This window comes from Physeter macrocephalus, chromosome 15 (assembly GCF_002837175.3).
Source record: "Physeter macrocephalus isolate SW-GA chromosome 15, ASM283717v5, whole genome shotgun sequence".
In the NCBI taxonomy this organism is placed as follows: Eukaryota; Metazoa; Chordata; class Mammalia; order Artiodactyla; family Physeteridae; genus Physeter; species Physeter macrocephalus.
This window is the reverse complement of record NC_041228.1, coordinates 10,665,557-10,672,875: the sequence shown is the minus strand read 5'-3', so window position 1 is coordinate 10,672,875 and position 7,319 is coordinate 10,665,557.

Below are 7,319 nucleotides of genomic sequence, written 5' to 3'. Positions count from 1 at the left end.
GTATGCGGGCCTCTCACTGTTGTGGCCTCTCCCGTTGTGGAGCACAGGCTCCGGACGCGCAGGCTTAGCAACCATGGTTCACGGGCCTAGCCGCTCCGTGGCATGTGGAACCTCCTGGACCGAGGTACGAACCCGTGTTCCCTGCATCGGCAGGCGGACTCTCAACCACTGCGCCACCAGGGAAGCCCTTCATAGGATGCTTTGTATTTCTGCAGTGTCTGTTGTACCTTCTTCTTTTTCATTTCTAATTTTATTGATTTGAGTCCTCTCCCTCCTTTTCTTGATGAGTCTGGCTAATGGTTTATCAATTTTCTTTATCTTCTCAAAGAACCAGCTTTTAGTTTTATTGATCTTTGCTATTATTTTCTTTGTTTCTATTTCATTTATTTCTGCTCTGATCTTTATGATTTCTTTCCTTCTGCTAACTTTGGGTTTTGTTTGTTCTTCTTTCTCTAGTTCCTTTAGGTGTAAGGTTAGATTGTTTATTTGAGATTTTTCTTGTTTCTTGAGGTGGGCTTGTATAGCTATAAACTTCCTTCTTAGAACTGCTTTTGCTGCATCCGATAGGTTTTGGATTGTCGTGTTTTCATTGTCATTTGTCTCTAGGTATTTTTTAATTTCCTCTTTGATTTCTTCAGTGATCTCTTGGTTATTTAGTAACGTATTGTTTAGCCTCCATGTGTTTGTGTTTTTTACGTTTTTCCCCTGTAATTGATTTCTAATCTCATAGTGTTGTGGTCAGAAAAGGTGCTTGATATGATTTCAATATTCTTAAATTTACTGAGGCTTGATTTGTGACCCATGATGTGATCTATCCTGGAGAATGTTCCATGCGCACATGAGAAGAAAGAGTAATCTGCTGTTATTGGATGGAATGTCCTATAAATATCACTTAAATCTCTCTGGTCTATTGTGTCATTTAAAGCTTGTGTTTTCTTATTAATTTTCTGTTTTGTATGATATGTCCACTGGTGTAAGTGAGGTGTTAAAGTCCCCCACGATTATTGTGTTACTGTCGATTTCCTCTTTTAGAGCTGTTAGCAGTTGCCTTATGTATTGAGGTGCTCCTATGTTGGGTGCATATATATTTATAATTGTTATATCTTCTTCTTGGATTGATCCCTTGATCATTATGTAGTGTCCTTCCTTGTCTCTTGTAACATTCTTTATTTTAAAGTCTATTTTCTGCTTTCAGTAATTTTTCTGTGTCTTTAATTCTTGCCAATTTGATTCCTATGTGTCTCGGTGTGTTTCTCCTTGGGTTTATCCTGTATGGGACTCTCTGCGCTTCCTCGACTTGGGTGGCTATTTCCTTTCCCATGTTAAGGAAGTTTTCGACTATTAATCTCTTCAAATATTTTCTCTGGTCCTTTCTCTCTCTCTTCTCCTTCTGGGACCCCTACAATGTGAATGTTGTTGGGTTTATTATTGTCCCAGAGGTCTCTTAGGCTGTCTTCATTTCTTTTAATTCTTTTTTCTTTATTCTGTTCCACAGCAGTGAATTCCACCATTCTGTCTTCCAGATCACTTATCCGTTCTTCTGCCTCAGTTATTCTGTTCTCCATATTTGCCTCCATTCTTTTTGCGAGGTCCTGGATCATCTTCACCATCATTATCCTGAATTCTTTTTCTGGAAGGTTGCCTATCTCCACTTCATTTATTTGTTTTTCTGGGGTTTTATCTTGTTCCTTCATCTGGTACATAGCCCTCTGCCTTTGCATCTTGTCTGTCTTTCTGTGAATGTGGTTTTTATTCTACAGGCTGCAGGATTGTAGTTCTTCTTGCTTCTCCGATAAATGGTTTTTAATGTCAATTTTGCCCAAGCACTCTGTGTGTCTTGCAGCGTTTTTATTCTTCATTTGAATTGTCCTACAGCCCAGCTCTCTTATTCATCCTTTCCTACCCATGTTCTCAAGTTCAGTTGTGCATTATTGCCCAGGATTTCCTTCTCTCTCCCATTGTGCATACATGTTTGGCTCTGCCACAGGTCAGCTTGAATTCGGATCACTGTTCTACAACTTACCAGCCATTGTCACTTTATAGAGTGTTAGAATTTCTTTATCTGAAAAAAGGGACTTGAAGTAGCACTTTCCAGAGTGTTTGTGAAGATTATATGGAATCATTGGTAAGTTTAGCCATAGTACCAAGCACAGAGTAAATTCCCCTGGAAATGCATACTCACATTGCAAAGGACCCGTGTTCATTCTATAGCTGTACCTGTTGTTAAAATATTGAAACACTTTCATATCAGTTGATAAACAGCTGCTTCCCTGAAACCCACCCCTCACCACTGTAGCACTCTCATCTTCCTGACCACCCGGCCACTGCCCTGGGGCCACCGTGGATATTCCCACAGTCCAATAACAGGCACCTGCCTGTGGAGCTGGGGCCTCCAGCACCCTGCTGCAGCTGTATGTGCAGCATTGTGATTGGTTGATGACTTCTGAAAAATATTAATTTCTGCAGAATATTAGCTTAGTGCCTATAAATACTACGACTCCTGTTTACAAATGACAAAGGAAGCCAGGGTAGAGAATGAGTAACTTTGCCCAAGGTCACACAAAGTGACTTAAACTGAAACTATTTAATTTCCAAAACCATGTCCAGTCTCCATGGAGTCAAGTCCCGGTCACTAAGTGTGATTCAGCCCCTGTGATCTTGGACAGGGGACTACATCTCTTAGAGGGGGCCAGAGTGAGAAAGATTCTTCTGGCTTCCCTTTCTCTCCAGGCATTGAACAGTGCCAATATAGGGAAATCTTCCTTGTCTTTTTGTTCAGGGCAAATAAGTTGGGCAGTCAATTTTAGGCCAGAGATCAAACTCAGCTCGTTAATTATTCACAGAGTTGATCACTCTGCTCTGTTCTTGAAACTGCTAAACCAGCTGAGACAAACCAGAACTACAATGCTGGTAAAATAAACTTTTTGAAAAGAACTTGTTGAAGCAGAGCATACAAATACTTTTAGAGAGGGAATGTGAGCCAATGAAAGCAAAGACACATAGTGAAAGGAGCGTGGTCTTGGGAGCCAGAGAGACGCCACTTAATGAGCTGTGTGCTATTGGGCGGATCATGTGATAGGTAACCTTGGTTTCATCATTTGGTAAATGAGAATAAGTACCTTGAAGAGTTATTTTGAGGCAGATACATTAGGTGCACAGCCCCTGAATGATAGTTTATTTAACTAATTGTTGGATATCGAAGTTGTCCAGATCTGTTTTAACAATCACAGCTCCACCAAACATCTTTGTGTATTTATCTTTGAAGTTTTAACTCTTATTTGATGTCTACTTTGTGCCAGGCACTCTGGGACACTCTTGATACGCATTTTGTCATTTAATGCTCACACTCCATGAGGTTAGGAACCACTCATTTTGCAGGGAAGGCTATTGAGACTCCTAGTCATTAAGTAACTTGCCCAAGGTCTCAGAGTTGGTAAATGGCAGAAGGTGAAAATGAACTCAGGCTCTCTGATTTCAGGGTCTATAATACCACAGTTGCTATGGAAACTACACGGTTGTATGTGAAAATGCCCACGAGGAATTCACACATCTACAGGAATCTCCTTTTAATAACATTACCCTTTTATATTTTTTCTTCTGTATTAATCTCACTGAGGCCAGTTTTCATACCTATAAAAGAGAGTTAATAATTCCTATTACTATGGACTGAATTGTGTTCCCATAAAATTCATATGTTGAAGCCCTAACCCCTCAATGTGTTGGTATTTGGAAGTGGGGCCTTTTAGAGGTAATTAGGTTTAGATGAGGTCGTGACGGTAGAGTCCCCTTGATGGGATTGGTGTCCTTATATGAAGAGACACCAGAAATCTTGCTTCCCCTCTCTCTCTCTGTCTCTCTCCACCATGTGAGCAGGCATCAAGAAGTTGTCCATCTGCAAACCAGGAAGTGGGTCTTTACCAGAACCTGACATACTGGCAACTTGATCATAGACTTCTAGCTTCCAGAACTGTGAGAAATAAATTTCTGTTGTTTGGGAATTCCCGGGTGGTCCAGTGGTTAAGACTTGGAGCTTTCACTGCCGTGGCCCTGGGTTCAATCCCTGGTCTGGGATCTAAGATCCCACAAGCTGCGCAGCACGGCCTAAATAAATAAATTTCTGTTGTTTAAACCACCAGTCTTTGGTATTTCATTCATTATGTTACGCTGAGCAGATTAATACACCTCCTTTATAAAATTATTTTGAAGATTAACAGAAACAACAAGGTAAAACCATCGAGAATAATTTCTAGCATGAATTATGGAGTTATTGTATGCTAGGTATTGTTCTAAAAGCTTCAAATGTGTATTAGTTTCCTAGTGTTGACATAACAAAATATCACAAACTGGTGGCTTAAAACAATGGAAATGTATTCTTTCACAGTTTTGGAGGTTAGACATCTGAAATCAAGGTGTTGACAGGGCCAAAGTCCCTTAAAAGCCTCTGGGGAGGGATTCTTCCTTGCTTCTTCCTAGTTTCTGGTAGCCCAGGCGTTCCTTGGCTTGTGGTAGGATAACTCCAGTCTCTGCCTCCATCGTCAAATGGCATTCTCCCTGTGTGTTTGTGTTTTCATATGGCCATCTTCTTATAAAGACATCAATCCTATTGGAGGGAGGGCCTACCTTATTCCAGTATGACCTCATCTTAACTAACTACATCTATTGATACAGTGACCTTATTTCCAAATAAAATCCCATTCTGAGATATTGAAGGTTAGGACTTCAGCATATTTTTCTGAAGGGAACAATTCATCCCATCACAGTACATCTTACATCATTCAATCTCCATGGCAACTCAATAAAGCAGATATTATTACATTAATTTTAGAGATGAGGATATGGAGGCTCAGAGAGTTCACGTAACTTGTCCAAGGCAGAGTGACTAAGCAAGTATATGCTCTACTACTTCTTGGCTACTACAGTTTAGGGGCATAGTAAGCACTCAGAAAAATATGAGTTTATTACTCTTTTTGTTTGTTCGTTTGTTTTATTTTGAAATGCCTTACAAATGACCATATACCCCAGAGTAAGGGTAAGCAAATTTTTTTCTGAAAAGGGACAGACAGTAAGTGTTTTAGTTTTTGCAAGTGATGTGGTCAGTCTCTGTTGCAACTTCTAACTCTGCTATTGTAGCATGGAGCTAGCCAAAGATAATATGTAAGCAAATGACTATGACTGTGTTCCAGTAAAACATTATTTACAAATAGACAGGGTTTATCTATTCAACAGTTGATGGACATTGTGTTGCCTCCACATTTTGGCAATTATGATGAATAATGTTGCTATTTGATAGTGTCTTTCAAAGCCCAAAACTTTTAAATTTTGAAGAAGTTCAAAATTATCTATGTTTTTCTTTTATTTCTTATGCTTTTGGTGTCCTAAGAATGCATTGCTTAATCTGAGACCATGAAGACTTACTCTTAGGTTTCCTTCTAAGGGTTGTATAGTTTTAGTCTGATATTTTTCTCATCCATTTTGAGTTAACTTTTATACATGGTGTTGACTAATTTCATTCTTTTTCGTGTAGTTATCCAGTTGTCCTAGCACAAATTGTTGAAAACACTGTTCTTTTCCCTACTGTATTATCTTGGCACTCTTGTCAAAAGTCAGTTGACCATAAAAGTAAGGGTTTATTTCTGGACTCTCAAGTCTATTCCATTGATCTGTATGCCTATCATTAAGTCAGTTCCTCACTGTCTCGATTCCTGTTGCTGTGTTATAAGTTTTGAAATCAAGAAGTGTGACTCCTCCAGCTGTGTACTTTCATTTCAAGATTGTTTTCACTTTTCAGGGCCCTTGTATTCCCATATACATTTTAAGATCACCTTGTCAATTTCTTCAAAAAAGCCAGCTGGGCTTTTGACAGAGATTGCAATGAATCTGCAAATAAAATTCGGGAGTATTACCTTCTTAACAATATTAATTTTTCTAATCCATGAACATGAGATATCTTTCCATTTATTTGTGTCTTCATTAATTTATTGTAATGGTGTTTTGTAGATTTTAGTGTACAAGTGTTGTACTTCTTTTGTTAAATTTACTAAGTATTCTGTTCTTCTTGATGCTATTATAAATGGAACTGTTTTCTTAATTATATTTTCAGATAGTTCATTGTAAGTATACAGAAATATATTTGATTTTTGTGTACTGATTTTGTATCTTGTAATCTTGCTGAATTCATTTATTTGTCTTAATATCTTTTTAGTCAACTCCTTACTTTTTTCTATAAACAAAGTCATGCTATCTGCAAATAGAGATAGTTTTCTTCTTCCTTTTCAGTCTGGATGCCTTTTATCTCTTTTCCTTGTTTAAATGTTCTGGCAAGAACCTCCAGAACAATATTGAATAGAAATGGCAAGAGCAGGTATCTTGTCTTGTTCCTAAACTTAGGGGGAAAAACTTTCAGTCTTTTACTATTATCTAAGATGTTAGCTATGTTTTTTTCATAGATGCCTATCATCATTTGAGGAAGTTTCTTTCTATTCTTACATTGAGTGTTTTTACCATGAAAGAGTGTTGGATTTTGTCAAATTATTTTTTCAGCTATTGAGATAACATTGTGATTTTTAAACTTTATTCTATTGATATAGTGTGTTATATTAATTTCTTTCTGTATGTTGAACCAACCTTTCATTCCTGAGATGATTTTATTCATGGTATATGATCCTTTTTATATGTTGGTGAATTCAGTTTGTTAGTAATTTTTGAGGATTTTTTGTCTGTGTTCATATGGAATATTGATCTGTAGTTTCCTTTTTTTGTGATGTCTTTGATTTGGTATCAGGATAATGCAAGCCTCATAGAATTGTGTCCCATAGGTCTCTGTTTATTTCCTTTGATTACTTTCTATTTATACTGAGTAATCTTAATTGACCTGTCTTTAAGCCTACTAATTCTTTGACCTGCTCAAGTCTGCATTTGGGCATACTTTATATCTTTTAGTTGATGGTCTCTGTTTGATGACACATTTTTCTCATACTTTAATTCTTTAGAAATGGTTTCTTTGAGTTCTTTGAATATATTTATGATAACTGATTTAAGTCTTTATCTAGTAAATCTGTCTTTCTTTCTAGTAATGTCTGGGCTTTCTCAGGGACAGTTTCTGTAAACTGTTTTTTTCCCTTTGGGCCATATGTTCCTGTTTGTTTGTATTTCTTATATTTTTGCTATTGTTATTGAAAATTGGACTTTTTATCAAAACAAACAACTTTTTATTGAAGTATAGTTGATTAGCAATGTTGTATTAGTTTCAGGTGTACAGCAAAGTGATTCAGTTATACATCTATCCATCTGTCTCTCTGTATACATATGTCTGTTCTTTT